Source organism: Podarcis vaucheri (genome assembly GCF_965113315.1).
Source record: "Podarcis vaucheri genome assembly, chromosome: 1".
Classification (NCBI taxonomy): Eukaryota; Metazoa; Chordata; class Lepidosauria; order Squamata; family Lacertidae; genus Podarcis; species Podarcis vaucheri.
The window spans coordinates 79,058,240-79,081,370 of NC_138759.1; the positions used below are offsets into that span (position 1 = coordinate 79,058,240).

At 41.8% G+C, this 23,131-nt stretch overlaps 1 protein-coding gene across 8 annotated transcripts in view; it reads right to left on the reverse strand.

Moving 5' to 3' along the window:
• The window catches only part of TSPAN4 (tetraspanin 4), a 486,061-nt gene that overhangs the window by 273,674 nt on the left and 189,256 nt on the right, over positions 1-23,131 (reverse strand). The window contains exon 1 of one of the 8 annotated variants that reach the window (XM_082230628.1): positions 7,027-7,395. The exons of the other annotated variants lie outside the window; for them this stretch is intronic. The gene's annotated coding sequence lies outside the window, so the exon portion shown is untranslated. Of the gene's footprint in view, positions 1-7,026; positions 7,396-23,131 lie in introns of those variants that run through there. 8 annotated transcript variants of the gene reach the window in all.

Sequence of the window (23,131 nt, forward strand, 5' to 3'; positions counted from 1 at the left end):
TAGAGAGAGTTTTCATACTTAATAGCAACAGAAAGAGGGGTGATCTACTTTGCATATAATAATCGGATACTGAATATTAATTTCCCTGCATACCCAAGCAAGCAACACCACCTTTCTAGCAAAAACACATTCTGCTAATTTGTCTAACCTGGGTACAATTTCTGTCAAAGGTAATAGGGCAGATAGGAGTAATTGGGTTGGTGGTGGTAGAACACAGAACTTAGATAAACACAGGCCATGCCACAATTTTTAAAAAAAGAATTGCGCAGTTTCACAAAGGCAAGACACATATCCTCCAACATTTCTCTGATGAACATAGGGATGTCTATTATTATTATTATTCCTCATCCATCTGAGTGTCTTGCCTCAGTCACTCTAGACGGCTTCTACATTATGAATCTAGGCTGCTTTGAGGGAAAGCATGGGAAACTGGCCTGTGGCTTTAAAATTTTAAGTAAGTTGCAGACGAGAAAGGGATTGAATTGCATTTGATTTCCAATAAATGGACTCTGTTGCCAGCTGGGGAAGATGACATTTGTCTGTTGGTTGCAATTAAAACAGTGGGAACTTATACTTAATTAAAATTGAGAAGCCATGGGGAGCAGCAAAAGAACAGCTTAAAAGTATAGTGCTCATGCCTGCATGTTTAGAAAAACTGGAATGATTAGATTGGCACCTGTGCCAGGGTGGCATACAAATTCATGAAGCTTTCAGTAAGCTCACTACGTCTGACACCTTCATGGCTGTCTTTTCAGTGCAAATGCTGCTCTCTTTAACTGTTAACTGTTCTTAGATTTTTTAGTTCTTTCTTTTTAATCAGAATTGTTGTTTAATAGCAGCTGCTTATTTACTCTTTTTAAACTGCTGCATCTAGGTGCTTTCATGAACCATCAACATTTATTTTATTACAACTTGTTGTTAGGTGCCTTAAGACCTCACAAGAGGTATTTTTAATGCACATGTCAGCAATCAAAGATAGCATACGAATAGGCCTGCAGCCTGCAAACAAACCCAAGGGGAGAAAATACTATAAAGGAGAAAAATTAAAAGTTCTCTTCCAAATGCCTGGGAGCCCTCTCTCATTACTTCCCATCAGTTTTCTCTTGGTAATGTTTGCAATATACAGTATGCATGAATACACATAGTATTGCTACAATGGCAGTCAAAACAGTCAGGCCCTATTGTATAAACTGTAGGTCTGTTTCACTACATCTAAAAAAATAATAATCACAAATATTCACATATACGTGCACACACACACACACACACACACACACAAAGCCAGACCAAGGATCTTCTAGTGTCACATCTTATTTCTCTACATAGTCAAACCATATGGTTACACATTTCCCAGTATTAATTCAAGCTGTATAAAAGATTTAAACAGACAATCTTGTCTACCTGCATTTAAAAATAATCAACAACCGGCCCACTCGCCCCCCATGCATTGGAGCCTATTATAGATCTGAGGCGATTTTCAGCATAAGTTTATGATTTTTGGAACAAAAGCAAATGCACTAAACATGCACTCATGTTCTTTCTCCCTCTCTCTCTGCCATTAAAGATGTTCCACATGAATCTGTCCCCCCCCCCCAATACTGCAGCCTTTATTTTAGCTTCCACTAAAATTTGATGGTTTGTTTTTATATTATGAGCCTGCCTCACACTGAAAACTTCTTTATGTCTCCTTTTACTGGTTATGCAGAGCTAGCTGGAAATAACACATTTCATTTGCTGCCAGACCTTCTCTCTTGTGTCTCTCCCCTCCACCCTCCCCGGTTTATGTTATTCTATTACCTTTTTCTTTTACTGATTATACTGCATATTCTGAAGTAAACAGGAAGGGTGAACAAAGAAAATTGCTCTCTTCTTTGTATACTTTGAGATCAGATAATGCAGGCTGCTTCCCCATGTAAGACAGGATATAGAATTTGAGCCAATGATTCCTTTATCCTTTACAAGCCCAGTTTAGTCAGGGTGAACACATCCTTCATTTCACATAATGGAAAACTCATGGGCCCAAGTGATGCTCTAGAGAGGCCTGTGCTACATCTCAATTTGAGTCAAGCTGACTCCACTCAGGTTTATGGAAATGCTTTCACTGGGCCAGTCTCTACTCCACAGAAATAAATTGGTTCCCATTTGGGTTAACACTGTTTCTCCAAAGCCAAACAATTGCTTCCACTTGAGATTTCTTTGCTATCTTTAGAAAACCAAGGAACAAAAATAGAAAACCAAATTTTATTAATTGTTTCTTTTAAATCATAGCCTCTTGACATTTGAAACTAAACTTGGTTTCGATGTTCTTCTCAACACTGTTTATTTAATTCACTTTACTACACTGAGACTAGTACTGCATGTTTTCATTATCCATCTCCAGCTTGGACTACTGCAATGCACTCTATGTCACCTTTGAAGATGACTCAGAAACTACAAGTAATCCAGAATGCGGATGGTGACTGGGAGCAGCTGCCGAGACCATGTAACACCAGTCCTGAAAGACCTACATTGCCCCCAATACATTTCCGAGCCTTAGCCCAGTTTACCTGAGGGAGCGTCTCCACCCCCACTCTAAGGGCCTTCTGGTGGTTCTCTCACTGCGAGAAGTGAGGTTACAGGGAAGCAGGCAGAGGGCCTTCTCTGTAGTGGTGCCCACCCTGTGGAATGCCCTCCCATCAGATGTCAAGGAAATAAACAACTATCTGACTTTTAGAAGACATCTGAAGGCAGCCCTGTATAGGGAAGCTTTTTAAGGTTTAATGTTTTACTATGTTTTTATATATGCTGGAAGCCTGGCTGGGGCACAAATATTCTTATTCTTATAATCTGCTGTTCTTCTACAGGTCTCTTATGTCGACTTCATGCACCTCGTATCTACATGTGTAAACACAAGCAGGTATACCACTACAGTGGTACCTCGGGTTACAGACACTTCAGGTTACAGAAGCTTCAGGTTACAGACTCCACTAACCCAGAAATAGTACCTCGGGTTAAGAACTTTGCTTCAGGATGAGAACAGAAATTGTGCTCTGGCAGTGCGGCAGCAGTGGGAGGCCCCATTAGCTAAAGTGGTACCTCATGTTAAGAACGGACCTCCAGAACGAATTAAGTTCTTAACCCGAGGTACCACTGTATTGGGATTAAACTTTATTGAGCAGTTAGTTAAATGCAATTGAACAAAGGAATAAGTAACAACTGGAGTTATGAACACTGGGTTGGATTCAGAATGCCCCTTCCCTGAACTGAATGACCCCCTTCCATTCCTGGAAGGGACTCAAATCCTGCTAGAGGAAAGGGGGATGGAGGCAATTTTCATGTCCTTCATGTCACCTCCCATGCTGTTCAGGAGGATCTCCCAATCCTCTGGGACTGCAGGGGAAGGGGGAAATTGGGAGGGGGTCAGAAATTGGTTCTTACGATGAATTTACATTTTAAGATTCGGTTGGAGGTCGTTCTGTTGTAAGGGTGTTACTTGGGAGTCTTTGGGAAGGAACTTTTGAGGAAGGGCCTTGAATCTTTATTGCGGAAACAAAGCAGGCAGGTATCCCTCCATAGGGACTTCTCACACATATGGATGTAATTTGGCTCTACGTTTCTCCACATGAATCATATTAATGAACATTGACTGGAAATCCATTATGATGAAAGGAGACATATCTTCAATATAAATTCAGTTAATCCTACTCTGTATTCTCTGTGGTCCTCTGTCTCTGCCGAGGCTCCTACAAGCCAGTCTGAAATGAGGTGTCAAGCCATGACATGGTGCTGCACTAGATTAAATATAAAAATGGCACCTAATCCCCATATGAAATGTTACGAGCGCTACAATCTCCAGTGCTTCCTTACCCATCACTACTATTTCCTTCAGAAAAGGAACAAAAACAATCTAGTTTGCTGTACAGTACATCTGTTTCCTTACTTTCAGTAGTATGCAATACCAAAATAAAGAATCGTAAAGCTACAGGGGGAAATGGATTGCAAGGCATCACTGGTTCACCAAAGTTCAGTCATGGTGGAATAATTCTAACCTTTGTAAGAAGATGATTATTGTGCAGCTGATAGCCACTGTTAATATTAAATAAACAAGTTTTAAAATATGAAAATCCAAAGAAAGTCTAAGAACAAATGTGCACGAAAAATTGGAAATACAATTTATACGAAACCTAAAATCTTAACTTTTATGATGTCAAAGTGATAATGATGGTTGTCACATAATTTAACAAATTTGTAAACACTGCATGCATAACAAGCTACTTTTGAAATTATGATGGGATCAGAGGTATTAAACCATATTTTCAGTTGACAAAATATTATCAGTCAGGTGCCTAAAATTTACGTAGCACAGCATATAGATGTTTTTAAAAAATGAAAAATGACCACCCTTGCAGGCATGATTACAACATAATGAAATGACATAAAAGGAGAAAAGGATGGAGAAGTCATGTGGAATGGACATATCAGTTTAAACCTGATACAACAAACAACTTGCTGTGAAAAGTTTGCCATTATCGTAGGCAAACTTTACATGTTACTGGAAAATAAGCAAGAAATAGGGAAGGTATTCCACCACAGATATGAAATCTGTCTTCCAGTGAAATCTCGCAAAATCTTCCCTTTAAAAACTGAGAAGCCATTGTCTGGGACCTGAGGGCCTGGAAACAGATCCTCAAAGAATAATTTCTTAGGATAGCAAGAAGGGGTCCCAAAATGGAATGTACCCTTAATTTATCTCAGCAATTGGGAATAAATAGAACTAAAAGCCCACTTTATCACTCAGCTTGCTAACTTTGTCAACATGCCGCTAAATAAGGTGACTTATTTTCCAAATATGTATTTTAGGAATGGCCTTCAGTGATCTGCTGTTTTGAAAAGGCTGTGTCAATATTCTGTCACATGCCCAAATTGTGGTGCGTGTGACTGATTGGGATGGCAACATGCATAAGAATGGTTGCTTCAAATGTTGTTTCAGCAGCAGTCAACAACAGAGTGAGCCTTAAATAAGAGCAAAGGAGACTGTGATTCCCCTAGGACTTCTGAGATGGAGTTCTTGCAGTCAGAGGAGGGCAATGTGACCTCCTAGAGCTGGAGCAATACTGGCACAAAGGGCTCCTTTTGCAACAGAGTTTCTGGATTAGCAAATACATCTGGGGTGGGCCCTGGAGACAATTCCCTCTCCCACTTTGAATCTGCAGCCTGAAGATGTGGTCTGCTCCCAGGATCATAACACATGTAATGGACTGTCATGTAATGCAGAAGCAAAATATGGTGATCAGCTCTATGTACTGAGAGCCAGTGTGGTGTAATGGTTAGAGTGTTGGACTAGGAGAGCAGGGTTCAAATCCCCACTCAGCCATAAAGCTCACCTTGGACCAGTCATCTCTTATCCTGACCGACCTCACAGGTTTGTTGTGAGGATGAAATGGGAAGGAGGAGAACTGTGTACACGACCTTGAGATCCTCAGAACATAAAAGTGGTATGTAAATTAAATTAAATTAATATTACACTGGCAGATGAAGTCATCATGCAGAGACCATTCCTCAAGATCCCTCTGTGATAAATAGACCAGCCTTTGGTATTACAAAATGACTGCGTAGAACCATACAAAGCCTTGGTTATTGTTCCATAACATTAAGTACAGTGAAATTACAGCATGCTTATGTACTACATACTGCAGAACTTGACATTTTCACTGCTAATGTCACCCAGAGCTTAAGGCTTTTCCCCAATAAATCAGGCAAGCCCTTTCCCTCTATGTTCAGACAAGGTTAGAGGCTTATGAGATTTATTTTACGAAGCAACGTCAAAATTGTAACATATCATCTGCACTTATTGAACAATTTTTAAAGTTCATAATCTCACAAGCCAAAAATTACATAAGCAAGTCAGTTTATACACCATGTATGCACCTTACATCTACTGTTTCCACAAAAACTACAATGTACAAAAAACACATTTGCTTTGTTATACATAAGCTTGAAAGCTCATGGCTAGACTGTGCTTATAAAAATAATAGAATTGTGGAGTTGGAAGGGACCCCAAGGGTCATCTAGTTCAACCCCCACAATGCAGGAATTTCAGCTAAAGTCATTCAACCTCTGCTTAAAAACCTTCAAGGAAGGCAATTCTACCACCTTCCGAGGGAGTCCGTTCCACTATCAAGCAACTCTTACTAACATAAAGTTATTCCTGATGTTTAGTCGCAATCTCCTTTCTTGTAACTTGTAACTGTTGGTTCAGGTCCTGCCCTCCAGAGCAAGAGAAAACAAGCTTGCTCCTTCTTTCATGTGGCAGCCCTTGACATATTTGAAGATGACAATCATATCTCCTCTCAGTCTCCTCTTCCCCAGGCTAACCATACCCAACTCCCTCAACTGTTTCTCGTTGGGCTTGAAGTTTATACCATCCTCATGGTAGAATGCTACACTTGTTGGATTTCTGCCTGACATACAATTAAAAGCACATGAGGCCAGAAAAAGGATGGCAATTCAGTTTACATCCCTCCTCTTCTACTAAAACTTCTTTCATTTCTGGAGCCCATTATCCCTACTAGGTAAAAATATGTACACTGATATTTATTTTCAATAACAATCCTGAAATAGCAGAGTTCTCTCTTAAATGCCGTTAAAAAAACTTACTTTCGGTGCATTTTTTCTTGTGTGGAAAGCAAAGAGGAATTAAAGTGTAATGGACTCTCAAGCTCACCATTTGACATCTTGTGATCTAACTCAGCCTGCTAATAATAAGCCTAGGTTTATGAGGCATGGAGCTGTTTTTATATATCAGCCTAGCTCCGTCAGCTTACACAGCTCTTCCTTCACCTCTGCTGCCACATTAAATCAATTGTCTTTATAGGCTGCTGTGGCCTGAGCAAGCAATGGGCTCTGAAGGTGGGGTGGGGGAGGGAAGGGATCTTAAACTTACAGAAGGGGAAAGATAGGGCTTAGCTGCTTATCTCAATTCTTCTACTAAAGAAAACACCTGACAAGAATAGTACAGCATAAAGTTCATTACATCAAGTGCCTCACCTGAGTAGGACTGCTGTCCGAAACTATGTTTGGCCTGAATCTGCAATTTGGGAGGCCTCAATCCACTACAGCCTTGAGATACAATTAAGGACTGCCATCTTCATCTCAGCCAGGCAAGACTTTGATAAGCTGAAATGATATCCTCAGGCAACAATCCTAAAATCTCCTCAGTCTCTTAATTTGTTTTGGGGTGGCAGTACAGAGGGATCGAGGCCTGACATGCCAGAAAGAGAGCAATAGTGAACACCGTGTGTCCCTTGGCTATGACTGAGGATAACTTGGGGTGATTGTTGGGGCTGGTGGTCAGAAGCATCAATGACACAGCTATTTCAATTTCATGAGGGTCTGAAATGGAGGGAGATGTGCCCCCTTGGCCCATTGCTAAAGGTGGCAGTTAATACAGAGAGCTGAAAAAAGTATTAAAAATCACAGGGCAAAAAAAAATCCTGTTCTTTGTGGACTAGATTCGTTTAGATACTTGAGTCTGAAACAGAACATTTCAGTCAGCACACAAGTCTTCTGTGAATATAAAATATACAGAAACAAGCAGTACAGTTGTTGGGGTTTTGGTCCCAAACATGGAAGACACAGATTATGCTCTCTGAGTGAAAATGACACAGTGCTATGGTAATTTCTACAATAGAATCAAATTCTGACTCTATTGGGATTTGCCTCGTAATTTACAATATAGTTCTGATGAAAATATACTAGATGTAGGGCCAAGAATTTGACTGATCATTAACTATTCATTATTTCCAGCTATGTAACCTCTTTGACAAGTCCCTTCAGACTTCACATTATTATATAATGTCACATGCCTAACTTGTGTTCCCGTCTTTTTCTGTGAGAATGTAGACCATCTCTTACTCAGAGGCACACATAGGCCTTGAACTTTTGAAAAGCTTTTTCTTTTCTTTGTTTGTTTATTTTTTTAATTTGGTAATCTTAATCTGGTAATTCTATTTTCTTTTTCTGTCATTGTGAGCTTCTTAAGAGTTAAGGTAAAGAAAAGGAGTACTGAAATATTTACAAATAAATCTGCTTTCTTTATTTTCATATGCAGATTTCAGAGCTGCACTAGAAGCAATGGTTCGGTACAGAAGTGAAAATTGTCACTCACAATTCCAATATACTTAGATCTGTTGTTGTTGTTGGTTTTTTTTTAAAAAAAGGAGTACAAACTTTAAACACTGCTTTTCTAACTCATGGTGAATTGCCATTGATTTGCTTTTGCTCTTCTGTCTCCATTCTCCACTGGGAATCTGGTAGCTGGCCAGTGAAGTAATAACTAACATCTCACATAATCCTCTCTAACAAGCTGCCTCTTCCACAACCATTCATATGACTAGCACTTTTGAAATATCTTTTCCACACCATGCCCCTGACATCTAGACAGATGCAAGCATCTTGGGATTTTCTTGGCTTGGAAATAGCTGACTTGCAGCAGCATCTATAAATTCTGGGTTGGGGTGGTGTCAAGAAAATGTGTAATGGATATCAAAGAAAAGTAGGCTCGTTTCTGTACCAGAAGCCTTAATCCTCTTTCTAAAGTGTTCTTATTGTGGTCTCGCATGCTTTCTAAACCATTTAAGACACTTGCTGTGTAAACAGTCTGCCTTACTACTATTGTCTACTTCTTGTCGTAAAATGTTCCAGGAAATATGCAACGATGGGATAGATTTATTCTCATTTTACGCTCGATTCAATTTCATTTCCTCCAACCTGTCCTTTTCACTTTGTTTTTTGCCAACTGATCTTTTTGTCAAAACAGTATCACAAATTATGCATACACACATATGGTTCAGATAAGGAATTTGGGGGGTGCTTAGTTCTCACTGAGGTGAAAACCTGTCTCTGGGTTATACTATTTCTGACAACGGTTGCCTCAGTCTATACCCATCCTTCACATGAGGCATTTAATATTTGATCCAATATTATATGTGTTAAAACAAATTTCAGTCAATAGAATAGGGTGGGTCCTAAAAACAAATACAGTGGTACCTCTGGATACGAATGGGATCCATTCCGGAGCCCCATTCGCATCCTGAAGTAAACGTAAGATGCGACTGCGCGTACGTGCGGGTCGTGTTTCACCGTTTCCGCGCATGCACATTATGTCATTTTGAAGTGCAAAAGTTATATGAGAACTGGCTGCCAAATGCAATCTTGGTCAAACTCTTCTATGAAATCTTAGAAATATGCATACAAAGTAAAAAACAACAACAACCAAACACACCAACCCACCATTTTGAAAACCTCAACCACCCCTTCAATGTATGCCAAAGCTGAACAATGGTGTTCCCTGCCCGCAGGAATGCAACAAGCTATATACGTACAGCTAATGCCAATTTAAGGGATGCGGGTAGCGCTGTGGGTTAAACCACAGAGCCTAGGACTTGCTGATCAGAAGGTTGGTGGTTCGAATCCCCATGATGGGGTGAGGTCCCGTTGCTCAGTCCCAGCTCCTGCCAACCTAGCAGTTCGAAAGCACGTCAAAGTGCAAGTAGATAAATAGGTACCGCTCCGGCGGGAAGGTAAAAGGCGTTTCCGTGCGCTGCTCTGATTTTGCCAGAAGCGACTTAGTCATGCTGGCCACATGACCCGGAAGATGTATGCCGGCTCCTTCAGCCAATAAAGCGAGATGAGCGCCACAACCCCAGAGTCGGCCACGACCGGACCTAATGGTCAGGGGTCCCTTTACCTGTTTAATGCCAATTTGAAACAATTTTGTCAATGTTCCTCAAGTTAACTTACTATTGAGAAGAGAAATACTTTTTTCCAAAAAGAAAAACTCCCAAAAAGAGAGAGATAAGCATAGGCCAGCATTAAAAGAGCTTCTACCTTCTGCAACACATGCCGTCTGAGTCACACCTCCAATTAAATTTCCAGAATTGGAAAATTTGGTCTTCTTGCTGAAAATTAATGTCACCGACCTGACATTTGGTAAATTGAGTCTTCTTGTAGAATTCCTCACTTGCTGCCTTTCTGTAGTACCCTGATAGAGATTCCTTTGAAAATTGAGCTTGTCAAGTCAACTCATTCACTTTTGAATGATTGTTGGAATGTGTGCTCTCTGAATTAATTTGTTGCACTTTTCCCCATTTATTTTAGCCATCTTAAGAGTTGATGCCACTAGGGGGAAAAGCAATGATAACTCACTTCCTGTACAATCATAGGTGGTATCATAACCCACAAATGATGGTATTGCCTTATGTATTTATTATGCATACATACATGTGCATCTATCTGTATATCTATAAATATCTATGCCTGCCAGAGTCGCTTGCAGAACAGATGTCAGCAGACATGAAATGAAATCAGAAAACCAGATGAAGTGTAATAAAGACCAGCCAGTAAGATAATTGGATGGAATTTCTGTTGCCAAGTCAAGGATTTATGCTGCAGTTCCTACACCACCCAGTGTATTGAGCACAACAGGACATGAGGAGAATACAACAGCTAGAAAGTAAAATTGTCAATACTTTACTCTGAATAAAAGATTATGTCATTATAATCTACAGACATCGGTGAAAAATGTAAAAAGCTACCTTTTTAAGAGCCAAGCAGAAAGATACAGCTTTTACCTTATTTTACAGGTAAAATATTTCAGCAATTGAGAGTGCATTGAAAAAGCAATTTAAAATATAACATTAAGAACACCAATATTAAAATTCCCTAACCACACCAAGCTCCTTTCCTTATTCTGTATTTGTCTCCCCATTCTTCTTTTCTCATTTACATGCTTATGCCATCTATATTCCCTTCAACTGGTGATGAATTTCATTCCAATAGTAATTATAGTGGTTCGTGCAAAACCAATCCCTACTCCAGATTTGGTCTGTTTAATATTTAGATACACATTTCCACACCAGTAACTGTGTATGATCTAAGTTCAGACACAATCCAAGTAAGTTATCTAAACAAGCATCCAGTTTAAAAAGTTAATGAGTCTAAGATGCTGGATGCCATTAAATGAGTTTTGCGGGATTATGGCTCAAAGTCAATAAATATCTCAACTACGAGAACGTATGGTGCTCCCAAACATTTGGAAGTGGAACACGAAGACCAATTGTACATCCCTTTGCTCTTGCTGCTTGCTGCTAAATGGCTGAACAAAGGAGATGGAAGGAACCCTTCACAGCACTGCATCTCCCAATAATAAAGTCACCACCATGGCAGGGATAGCAATTGCTTCAGGGACTTTTCTTAACAAATACACTCTCCAGCTTTCATATTCCATCAAGCTCTTTTTTTTTTTACTCTGCCAGCAGAATATGGAAATATATAAGAGGAAGAGGAGGAGGGTATTGCTGCAGAGTGTGAGAGAGAAATTCCTCATTGAATGGTAGGGATGGGCTGCCTCTGCTAAGACAGCAGAGGGGGAAAGCTCCACTTCTGGCAGCCCCTTTAGTTAGGAGAATGCTGTGGAAGAGCATGATTTGGCTACCCTTGTGGGAATCAGAGGGTGAGGCTTGTGGATTTCATTCTGGGTTCAGAGACTGCCCTAGGGAACAGTGCCACTATTACAGCTTGCACTTGTAATTCTGGATTTAAAAACAGGCATCAAAGTGAGCTTCTATAAAGTTCAGCTTATGCATTTTGTAGGCGTCCATCTGTCTTGAGAGACAATGGAGTGCACCTCCGGTGGTGAAGTCAAACCACTGAAGTGACCTCTCCAACAGAGCAATACGTTTGGCACCGGCTTGGCTGCAGGAGTTGCCAGAAGGAGGCGTACAAGGCACCATCCAACCATTTTAGGGACTCCACTCTGGATTTGTTTAGGGTTTACTCCTTAGCCTTTTCTTCTCCCAAAGATACCCCACAAGACAGTGGAGGTTTAGGATCAGAGTTTTCCTTCTCCTAGATGGGCTAGTCCCTTCTCCTAGATGGGCTACCATCACAGGTTGACAAGCCCCATGTGCCTCCTCATTTCCCTCTGCAGCATGTGCAGAAACTGCCTTCTTGACCATTGGACCCACTATTGGTCTCATCGGCTCAATTCATCAGTGCTTGCTGAGGAAGACCCTAATTCACTGAGGGTTTGTGAGCCATCAGCTCCCATCACGTGGTTTAGCTGGCCAGTCGAAGCCATTCCCAGGTTTGGGCCGCTGTTGCATGCTGATAGCTTCTATGAGCCACGGGTGAGAGCTGAGTGCAGGGTGGGGAACAAAGGTGGACGAACCACCCCATATGGAGCACAATGTGTCTCCTACCAGAGGTGCTACCCCTCCACTAACACCCCATACACCAAGCATGCATGCAACACGGTGATCCCCAGTCTAGTGCTTCACAGGCAGTACAATTTGGGAAGGCTGTATTAAATGCTCCAAAACGCTCCTACAACATGCTCTTGCCCTCAAAGCCGGTTGACGATAGTAATAAGATTCTTGAGGAAAGAGCACTATAAATAATAAATGCTCAAAGTGCTTTACATTCATTATCTCAGGAAACTTTAGGCTAAATCTGTGACGTAGGCCAGCATAACTGATTATCCCCATATTTCATACAGCAAAGTGACAGTGGCTTGTTTAAGTCCCTCTAATGAGTTCTTTACTTATTTATAAGACCTCTTACCTGCCCTTCACCTTAAGTTCCCAGGGTGGGTTTCAACAATAAAACTACACAATTATAAAAACCAAATAAAACCGTTGCAATTATAAAACACATAAAACTGTTCTAAATAGAACAGAACATGTGGTAACTGAGCTGAGACTTCTTTCTCATAACTCCTGCTCTTATTCATTCTGCCATACCAGATCAGCCAACGGTGGTCCTTGCAATAAAAGCAATGATTGTTATGAGCCAACAGTTTTTTAATACGCTGGGGTAGCAGCAAGGGGAATTAATGATGCAGTCACTGCTTCTGATGGTATGGGAACATAGGGTAGCTTATATGACCTAAGGTTCAGACAGTTCCTTTTTTAAAAAAACACTGCTTGTGAGCTATGGTATTCAATGCTAGTCCTACTCATATTGAAGTTAATGGAGATGACTAACTTAGGTTCATTAATTTCAATTTGTCTACTCTGAGTAGGACTTAGCTGAATACAACCTTTGGGGTCAGATTCAACTAAATAGTTGCTAGCGGGAGGCAGCACAAGTCCCACTAATGCAATGAGGTTTCCTCCCTAATTGGCTTGGAAAAGGGGGTGTCAAGAGAATTTCCAGAATGGGGGTGGGGGTGGGAAGATCATTGCACTGACAGAATGAATGTATTAGTGCAGTGTTGAATTCCAACCTAAGAATACATGTTGGTATTCAACTAAGTTTTACTCAGAGTAGATCTGTAGAAATTAGTGAACATGATTATGTTTCGCTCATTAATTACAATTACAATTACTTTGAGTAAAACTTAATACCTGCCCTTAACTTTTAAGCATTTGATTGTCTCAGTTCCTGCCTCATTTTCACAAAGTTGTTCAATTCAGATACAAAGCAGCTGGATTTTTGCCATATAAATTCTTAGAAAATCTTGAACAGAACTGATAAGATCCTAGGAAGGCACACAAAGTGAGAATAATGATGAATCAGATAGGAGATACAGTGGTACCTCAGGTTAAGAACTTAATTCGTTCCAGAGGTCCGTTCTTAACCTGAAACTGTTCTTAACCTGAAGCACCACTTTAGCTAATGGGGCCTCCTGCTGCCGCCGCGCCGCCAGAGCACAATTTCTGTTCTCATCCTAAAGCAAAGTTCTTAACACGAGGTACTATTTCTGGGTTAGCGGAGTCTGTAACCTGAAGCTGTAACCTGAAGCGTCTGTAACCCGAGGTACCACTGTATTTTTTAAGCTGTGGGTATATGAAATTTTCCCTTTCCTATTTTTGTTTGTTTGTTTTTTTGAGAAAGGTAGGCAAACAAGAATTATAGCAAGGCAATAAAAATCATGGGCGATGGTCTCTGCTTTCTAAATTCAGCCAGTTTATATCTTCATTAACTTAACCAAGAGCTGAACTTGGATTGATTGCCTTGGTAATGAAAGCTGATGTTATCTTTCATTAAAGTCAGTGAGGCCTAAATCATCAAAAACAGCTAGAGATTTTAGATGCTCAGGCTTCTTTATAATGAGACCATTTTGAGATGCCATGGAGGCAGAGGTGTTCATCACATTGTGAAAAATTAGGTCAACTGAAGCCATTTCGGGATGGACATTGCAAAATGAAGCCTCAGCATATTACTAACAATGTTGGAGAAACTATGAAAGGTTAATCATTGCATGTGTGCATATACATAATTGTACCACCTCATTCAATTTTGTGATGTGGCTGATTACAGAAGACACTGCATGAGCACAGATAAAAACAGCCACCACCTATATTTAGCTACCCATTATGCCAGTTATGGAAAATCTGGCTTGAGGGGCAGATTCAGAAGTGGCCAACATTTCACAGGACACTTTGATTGGGCAGAGGGTTCCTACCTGCCAACCACCTGACATCAAGTTGATTCTTCCTTTGCAGTCATAGCTTGAATTCGGCACTTTTTGAATTCGCCATCTTTTTCTGTCACCTTCCAGGGTTTGAATTCTTTCTGAACTTTCCCACATCTGGTGTCAGGCACAGGAAAAGGTACAAGTGGCTGGCCTTAAACAGCCTCCCAGGCCAATTTCAGAGGCCAGGAGGCTCTCATTAGGTCAACAGGCTGAAGGCTCCCCACCACTGCATTCTGCCTTCAGAGTATTTATTCTAACTTGTAAGATACTTCTATGTGTTGACATTTGTTTGAAAGGACTGATTCATTTTAAGTGATGAGCTACAAGTGCTTAGTGGTAACACTTAATCAATCCATAACTTGGTCTTTGCTCTTCAAACTCTGTACCAAGGAACCTTCGGGTTTCTTTGGAAGTTATGGAGAATGCTTAAGAGAAAAGAAGGGTAGACACGAATTGCTAAAGAACAGCTTTCCTATCACTGTCAATCTTCTCCTGCAGAGCACAACCTCAGAAAAGAATGTTAAGCACAGTCTAGAGTACGTCCTCAGTACACATGGAACAACACTAAGGTCCAACAGGCATGACCAGTGATCCTTGTTGACATGATTGGAAAACCAATAACGTGTTCCAGAATCTTCTTCAATGCACAGGGGTTCTGTGCCGAATGCAGAGTTTTCTTAATAGACAAGCTGGTGTGTGTGGAAATTCGAAACACATTGTGATGGATCAATTCTCTTGAAAAGGAATGTCTATTTTGAAATCACAGTGTCCCCGTGTTTCAGAAAGTTCAACAGCTGTTTATAAAAGGCTCCACACTTCTCCTAGGCTGACGGCTGGATCAGAACAAGCCATAACACTGGCGTCAGATCCCCTGATTCATGGCTGACAGGGCTTTGTTCATCTCTGCACAACTGACTACATAGGGAACTGATGGTGGCTTTTTGTGGCTGTTTAGCTCAGTGAAGCAGAAAGAAAATAAAGATTGACACCTTGACTGCTGGGGCAGTTAAAGGGTTCTATTGTGCAGCTCTCTGGGGTCCTTTGCATCAGGACCGTAGGACACATCTTGAGATTTTAAGAAGCCCAGTACCCAATACACCATTCGTTCCCATCAGACCTCACTCCTAGCATATGACTTTTAATGTGGTTTCCACAACAAGTCTGTTAAGGCAGAAAAATCTCTCTCGGTAGAGAGATACAGAGAGACAGGCAAGACAGATAGATAGACTCATCTGCTTGAAGTTAATTCAACATATCATTCCAAAAAGAAGCTCAGATACCCAATTTGTCAATAACTGCTGTTTTAGAAAGTTATTGACAATCTGGAATGTGTTCAGAGGCGGATGACAAAGATGGCGAGGGGCTTGGAAACAAAGTTCAATGAGGAAAGGTTAAAGGAATCTGGTAAGATAAAATGAATCTGGACATAACAAGTATGTGAAATACCTGTCAACAGGTGATTAGGGACAATTCAACAGATTTTGTTCTTGCAGATTACTGTACGCACAGACAGAATGGACATTTCTTATTTATCATAATGGACTATATGTGAACAACTTGTGGCATAGTCTTGATAGTACTGTTATGAGTTTAGGAGTCTGTCAGTATGGAGGATACCTCGGGTCTCTTCTGATTCTTGGGACCCTGTATCTATGAGGATAGAATGCATAAGAGGAAGCTTGCAAAACTAGTTCGTTTGTCAAGGCACCACAATCTAGCCATATCCAAAGAAGTTGCTCTGTGCCACAGAACAAATGGGTGGGCCTTTCCTCCACCCTGTTCATCTAACTGCTATGAAGGATAACAATGGACAGAGTTGTGTTTTGAGCAAGCTGGAAATCTGAACACTGGAAGCTGCAGACAGAGGGGAATGTCCTGTTCTGTGCTGAGCCTGTACTGGACTTTGAGGTTCCCCTGGAAACCAAATGGAGAAGAAAGATCTGTTGGGCTGTTAATGCTGTGAACTCTTTTCATCCTGTGTTCAGGGTGCATATATGTGTAAATGAAGCCATATATCTTAAAGACACCACAGTCTCCACTGACCTTCACTCCAAGGAAACCCAACTCCGGGTGAGCACTTGGAAACCCTGGAGTCTCTCACTGCTCAAAGATTGGGGTGGCGTCCAAAAGTACTTGATAGAGGAATATGCATAGGCTATAAGACTTCAGCATACCAGAATGGTGATTTTGTCAGGGGATACACCAGACAGCTACAGTAGAGCTGTGAACATTGAGGTAAGGGGCAAGTGGTAAACATTATGCAGATAACCATAAACTAAGACGACTCTGCCTTTCTGGTAGCTGATGAAAGACCATTTTGGTCGCTAATGAATAAAACTGATGCTTGCACTTCGAAAGTCCAAAATAGCATGTGGGTTTCACACCCTGTAAGCAGCTCAGGAAGGAGCCAGTATCTTTAGAATGAAATTCCAATTCTGGAAATAGCTTTCTAAAAATGCAACAATGGAAAAGCTAAAACAAAAACAAAAACCTCTCTAGATTAGTTTTTGCATCACCTTAACAAATATAAGGAGAGAGGAAGCAAACTGAAGTAATTATGTTATGTCACTATGGTGGTACCTCAGGTTACGAACGCTTTGGATGACAAACACTTCGGGTTACAAACTCCACTAACCTGGAAGCAGTACCTTGGGTTGAGAACTTTGCGCCAGGATGAGAATGGGAATTGTGTACCAGCAGCGCAGCGGCAGCAGGAGGCCCCATTAGCGAAAGCGCGCCTCAGGTTAAGAATGGTTTCAGGTTAAGAACGGACCTCCGGAACGAATTAAGTTCGTAACCTGAGGTACCACTGTATTGGTATAGTTATGGTAGACTTAGCCATAGTAACATCAACTGATTTGCTGACAATAAGGATAATAAAATATGTTTCTGTTGAGTGGGCTGTGAATGTTGTATCACAAAATGAATTTATCCTGACACCGATCTAACCATATGTATCTGTGGAAAATTGTGGATGCATAATGGCATTCAGGAAATGCTCTACAGAATTGAAACATTACCTGAGAGACAGGCCCAAAGGCAATGTTATTTGGTGTACTCAGTTCCAATATAGATTAGGGACAGAGGAAAACAGGGTAGATAGTCCTACACTAAGACTTGGGACACTTCCAGACTAACAACTTACTGAGAAGTCATCCTGATTTGTTTGAACAAAGTTTGGGAGGAGGTTATACAACACCAGCTGCTTCATTCTGATTTGAATGGAGGAAGAAACACATCATCATGTCAATCAATTGCTATCCTCCATTTTCCAGTACATTTGCCCACTGCCTTCCTGGCCACAAAAATGTCAGGTTTTTTGGAAGTGGGTTTATTGCACAAGAGAACAAATCCACTTAATGGTGCAATCTGAATTTGCCGGTCTGCAAATGACTCCCACCTACAAAATAGTAACAGACTAGAAGGGTCCTTGGAATTGAGACCTCCCAATTACAGCAATGCAGTGGTGTTGGAAAGGCTGGGGTGGGAGAGAGAAAGGCACAAGCTACTTAGCCAATTCAATGTATAGTTTTGTAGACAGACATGATTGCAGGCGCCTAGAATATGACAGCTTTGTGTCTGTGATATATCTGTTTATACATTTCATAAAGCCTCTCCAAAGTTTCCCAGCTTTCAGAATCTAAGCCAAAAAGTCACTACAACGAAATTCCATAGTCATAGTCATCTGGTATAGAGCTGGTCCAAATTAGTAACACTTAGCAAATAAGCAACAATATAAGCTTAAAATGAGCGAGTGTTAAAATAAGCTTAAAATGAGCAAGTGTTCAATTGCAAAATGTGTAAGGCAGGGGTCAGCAAACTACAGTCCCTGGGCTAGATCAGGCCCGCCAGGGTTCTAAATCTGGCCCGCCCAGCCATTTAAGAACCCGCTGCGAAGCCAAGGCTCCCGGCAACAGAAGGAAGAGGCTGAGCGATGGAGGCTCTGCCAATCAAATGCCACAGCTCGGTTTACGTCAGTGCAGGGACGTCTCTGCCAATCAAATGCCACACTGAGGTAAACCAGGTGCGGCATTTGATTGGCAGAGACGTCCCTGTGCAACGCTGAGGTAAACCAGGCACGGCGTTTGATTGGCAGAGCTGCCACCACTCGGCCTCTTCCTCCTGTCGCCGCTGCCGCTCTGTGTCCCCGTGAGGGGGCAGCAGCAGCGTTACTGGAGGAAGACAGCCAGCCCGAGCTAGGGCTCGATGGGGCCTTCACCGCCACACTCCCATTGGTGGCTGATGTAACAGTGGAGGATGATGAGGCCAGCAGCAAAGTGGCCTAGGCGGCGGCCTTCACCTCCAGGGAACAGGACGACGAAGGGGCGGAAACACCCGCACGGGGCGGAAGCTGCAGGTGAGGCACCAGCTTGCCCTTGTCTCCATCTTCATGCTCCTTGAAGAGGTGCACCAGGCAGTGCGCACCGTTCTTGGCCAGCTCCTGCAGACTCCCGGCTTCTGAGGCGCTCAGCTCCTGCGAGCGTGCTAGCCCACTCTCCAAAACTTCCCATCCAGCCCCCAACAGTGTCTGAGGGACAGTGAACTGGCCCCCTGTTTAAAAAGTTTGAGGACCCCTGGTGTAAGGGGCCTCTGTGCAGGTGCAGAGTACATTTCCCCTTCAATTCCAAGTAGCCACAGAAACCTAGATGTATCACACAGGGATTTTAGGCTAAAGAGTCAAGCTTCCAGATAAACATTTTTATTAAAAAACAAACAAAACCTATTTGTCAAAATTGGTTGTTTCTAAAACAGAGGTGGCAAACCTGTGGTCCTGCAGATGTTGCTGAATTACACTCCCATCAGCTCCAGCCAACACAGACAATGGTCAGGGATTATGGGAATTGTAGTTTATCAACAACTGGGAGAGGCACAGGTTAGACATCCTTGTCCTAAAACTAAATTCTTCATCTCCTGCTTTATTCATTCTGCCCCAATTCCTGAAGTTGTTTCTGCCTCTCTCACCATTTCCCCTAGTGCAGTATCAATATGCCAATATACACATTCCATATACCAAGCTAATTTTTCAGTACCACATTTCCTGAAATCACTCTTCCCCATTGCAAAAACCAAAGCACACAATTCTGAATCAGAGGACATTTTCAGGTTCCCTAAAACACGGAAAAGAATAGGGAGATAAGAAGTAAACTTGCAGAGAAAACCTTTTCCCTTCCTCTCCCCCCCCCACCAGTGGAACAGAATCCACTTTTAATTTTGTTTTTATTCCTTTTCCACAAATATAGAATGAGACAAGGAGCTTCCAGCTTGGAAGATAGAGGAAGAGAGCACATCATGTTACCTGAAAAAAATGCAATAATGCATAAAGAAGGAAAGAAAGAAAGAAGGCTAGAGAAAAGGAAGAAGGAAGAAAAAGTATTGAAAAGACAAGAAGGGAATAGGTATTGCTGAAATTGTGTCATATTTCTCACTCAGAAAGCATGGTTGGTTTTGGTTCAAATTCTTAGGTGTGAATATGAACAATTCACATCACTAGATAGTCTGGCCCATCTTCTTGCCTGGACACCACCCTCTTACAGACAAGTCTATGCACAGCCAAATATTTGCACTTGTTCTCTTTTTATGAACACCATTCTTTTTTCTTGTTTATGCAGATATGCACAAACTTCGCAAAACGTATTTCTGAAGAAAGGAGAATTGGGACATGTTTGCTTAAAGCTTCCTTTATATTATTATTGTTGTTGTTGTTGTGCTTTCCCTCTGCTAAACTGTTTTGACTTTTCTTACGCAAACACATATCTGTCCCCCATGCAGTAGGCAGTATGACAGCAGTTATTTTCTTGGTTTCTAGCCTTAGTCATGCATTCAAGCAAGCAAGCAGTAACCCCATCCTCCCAAGCCCTTGCTTGAGATGAAACTTCAAAAAAAAACCACACACCAGAAACCTGGCATATAGCTTTCCCCCTGGGTATCCTCATGGGTCAGGTCAGTGTAATCTGCTCCCTTATTTTGTTTTATAGCAAAAGTCACCGGAATATATATTTCCAGTTGGGCTAAAAACAGCAACAGTGTTTTACATTTCCTTTGTGCCTTAGATTCTACAACAATGGCAAAAAGCCAATCAATTAGTTCAACTGCAATAAGCAAAAGCAGGAAGAGCAGGTTGAGATGGCTAGTGGCTAGAGCAAACAGAAGATGTCAGTACTCGTGTCTTCTATGATTAATCTGGTAAGAGAATATGCATCTGAGATCCCTTCTGCATGTATCCCAGTCGGCTTGGTTAGTGCTATGATCGCTCCCACACAATTTATTCCGGATGCACAAAAGAGTTTCCACAGAGTTCCTCTGATGGTGTGTTGAATATACTAGGCAAGCAATACAGAAACCACGATAGCCAGCAGCAATCCTATCAGCCAGGTATGTGCAAAAGCAGCATGAAATATGGATCGCACAAAAGATCAATATAGAAGGACTGATCTTTTCAATATGACGAGAAATCAAATCTTTGGTTGCTTTAAACAGGATTTTTGAGGCAAAGGATGATGCCATCTTTTTGGAGTTGGAACTCTCACAAACATTGACTACATCAGGTGTGCAGGTGTGTAAATCAGGGATCAGCAAACTTTTTCAGCAGAGGGTCAGTCCACTTTCCCTCAGACCTTGGGGGCGGACGGTGGACTATATTTTGAAAGGGAAAAAAAGAACGAATTCTTATGCCCCACAAATAACCCAGAGATGCATTTTAAATCAAAGCACACATTCTACTCATGTAAAAACACCAGGCAGGCCCCACAAATACGCCAGAGATGCGTTTTAAATAAAAGGACACATTCTACTCATGTAAAAACATGCTGATTTCTGGACCGTCCGCGGACCAGATTTAGAAGGCGATTGGGCCGGATCCGGCCCCCGGGCCTTAGTTTGCCTACCCATGGTGTAAATCATAGGATCTCACATGTGTTAGCCTAACAGGCTTCAAATCATCTGATGCGGTTTTTGTTTTGTTTTTTAAATCATTGTTATAAGAAGCTCTGATAACATTTAACATTCTGAAATGTGTATAATAGATATGTTTGCAGACCTGGATATAGGGGGCAGAGAGCTCAACTTTGAGATCAGTGGCAGACCTTAGTATGCCAAATTTCAGTGGCACCCTGTGTGATGCCAAAGCCTCTTGCCTTCCATTCAACTTCATAGTTGTGGCATCCCCAAGGCTCCACACATGTGTCATATTCAATTAGGATTGCTCCCAGGTATGTGTGCACAAGTCACCTGCATTATGCAGATCTTGAGATCTTTCTCCAGAAGGATCTATCCCAGACGAAGCTGATAGGCCGCTGAACAATTCTAAGATTATTTTCTTCTTCTTCTAATAGTGATCTGACTACAGTGGTACCTCGGGATGCGAACGGGATCTGTTCTGGAGCCCCATTCGCATCCTGAACAGAACGTAAGATGCGACAGCGCGTCTGCATGTGCGCAGGTTGATTTTGCCGCTTCCGCGCAAGCGCGGGATGTCATTTTGATTGTCTGCGCATGCGCGAGTGACGAAACCCGGAAGTAATGCACTTCGTTACTTCCGGGTCGCCACGGAGCGCAACCTGAAGCGTATTTATCCCGAGGTATGACTGTATTTGTTCACATTTAAGGGAAACAAATCAAATGGCAAGACTGACAATCACTCTTTTAGGCAGCAATAAAAACCAAGCCTTTAATACAGAAGCAGATGCTTCTAATAATAAAGTGGCAAACTAGAAATAAACTTTCTCAGGGCAACAAAAATAAATCTCTGAGCTGTTGCTACTCAGGCTGCAATCTGAAACACATGTATTAGGAAGTCCCACACTGAACTCCCGTCTCAGGAAACAGGCATGAAATTGCACAGCTGGAATTTTTTTTATGCCCTTTGCATGACCGCTTCCAGAAAAGGCAACTATATATTTGGATTACATGCTTGAAATCAATTTACTGCATACAAAGCATACCATAGCACTTTGTTACTACAAGTCAATATTGCTAATGGCGACAGGACACATTGAGACTGGGGGCTTGTCCACACGTTCTCGTCCCGTGCCTAGAAAGCACAGGTCCGAGGGGTTTTCTGTGTTTTTGGGAAGGGTATAAGCGGCTTTCCCAGGGGAAAGAAAAACCTGACTGTTTTTTCTCTGATTGAGTGCTAAAGAGCAGTTTCCCAGGGAAAGCAGTGAGACAAGACCATAAGCCCCGGGACTGCAGCCTGCCTACAGCCACCAGCAACTTCCCAGTTCAGCTTAAGCTGGCTCTAGAAATAATAGTATGTGCAGTGAGTGGGTCATGGACTCACATATGGGTTCTCTGCCACAATACATTCCCAGTGCATCTCCCATTATTGTAGTTCTTCCATCCTCAAAAGGAAGTGTTGTAGGCATTGGATATATGCCTATACAGTTGTACAGTACTTTGAAGTCAAACAGAATCCGTTCTGGAAGTCCATTCGACTTCCAAAACATTCAGAAACCAAAGTGAGGCTTCTGATCTGCTGCAGGAAGCTCCTGCAGCCAATCAGAAGCTGTGGAAGCCCAGTCAGACAGTCGGCTTCCAAAAATAGTTTGCAAAGTGGAAGAGTCACTTCCAGGTTTGCGGCATTCGGGAGCCAAAACATTTGGGAATCAAGATGTTCATAAACCAAGGGACTGTACGACTGTAGGTTCACATCTCTCTCTCTCTCTCTGAAACACA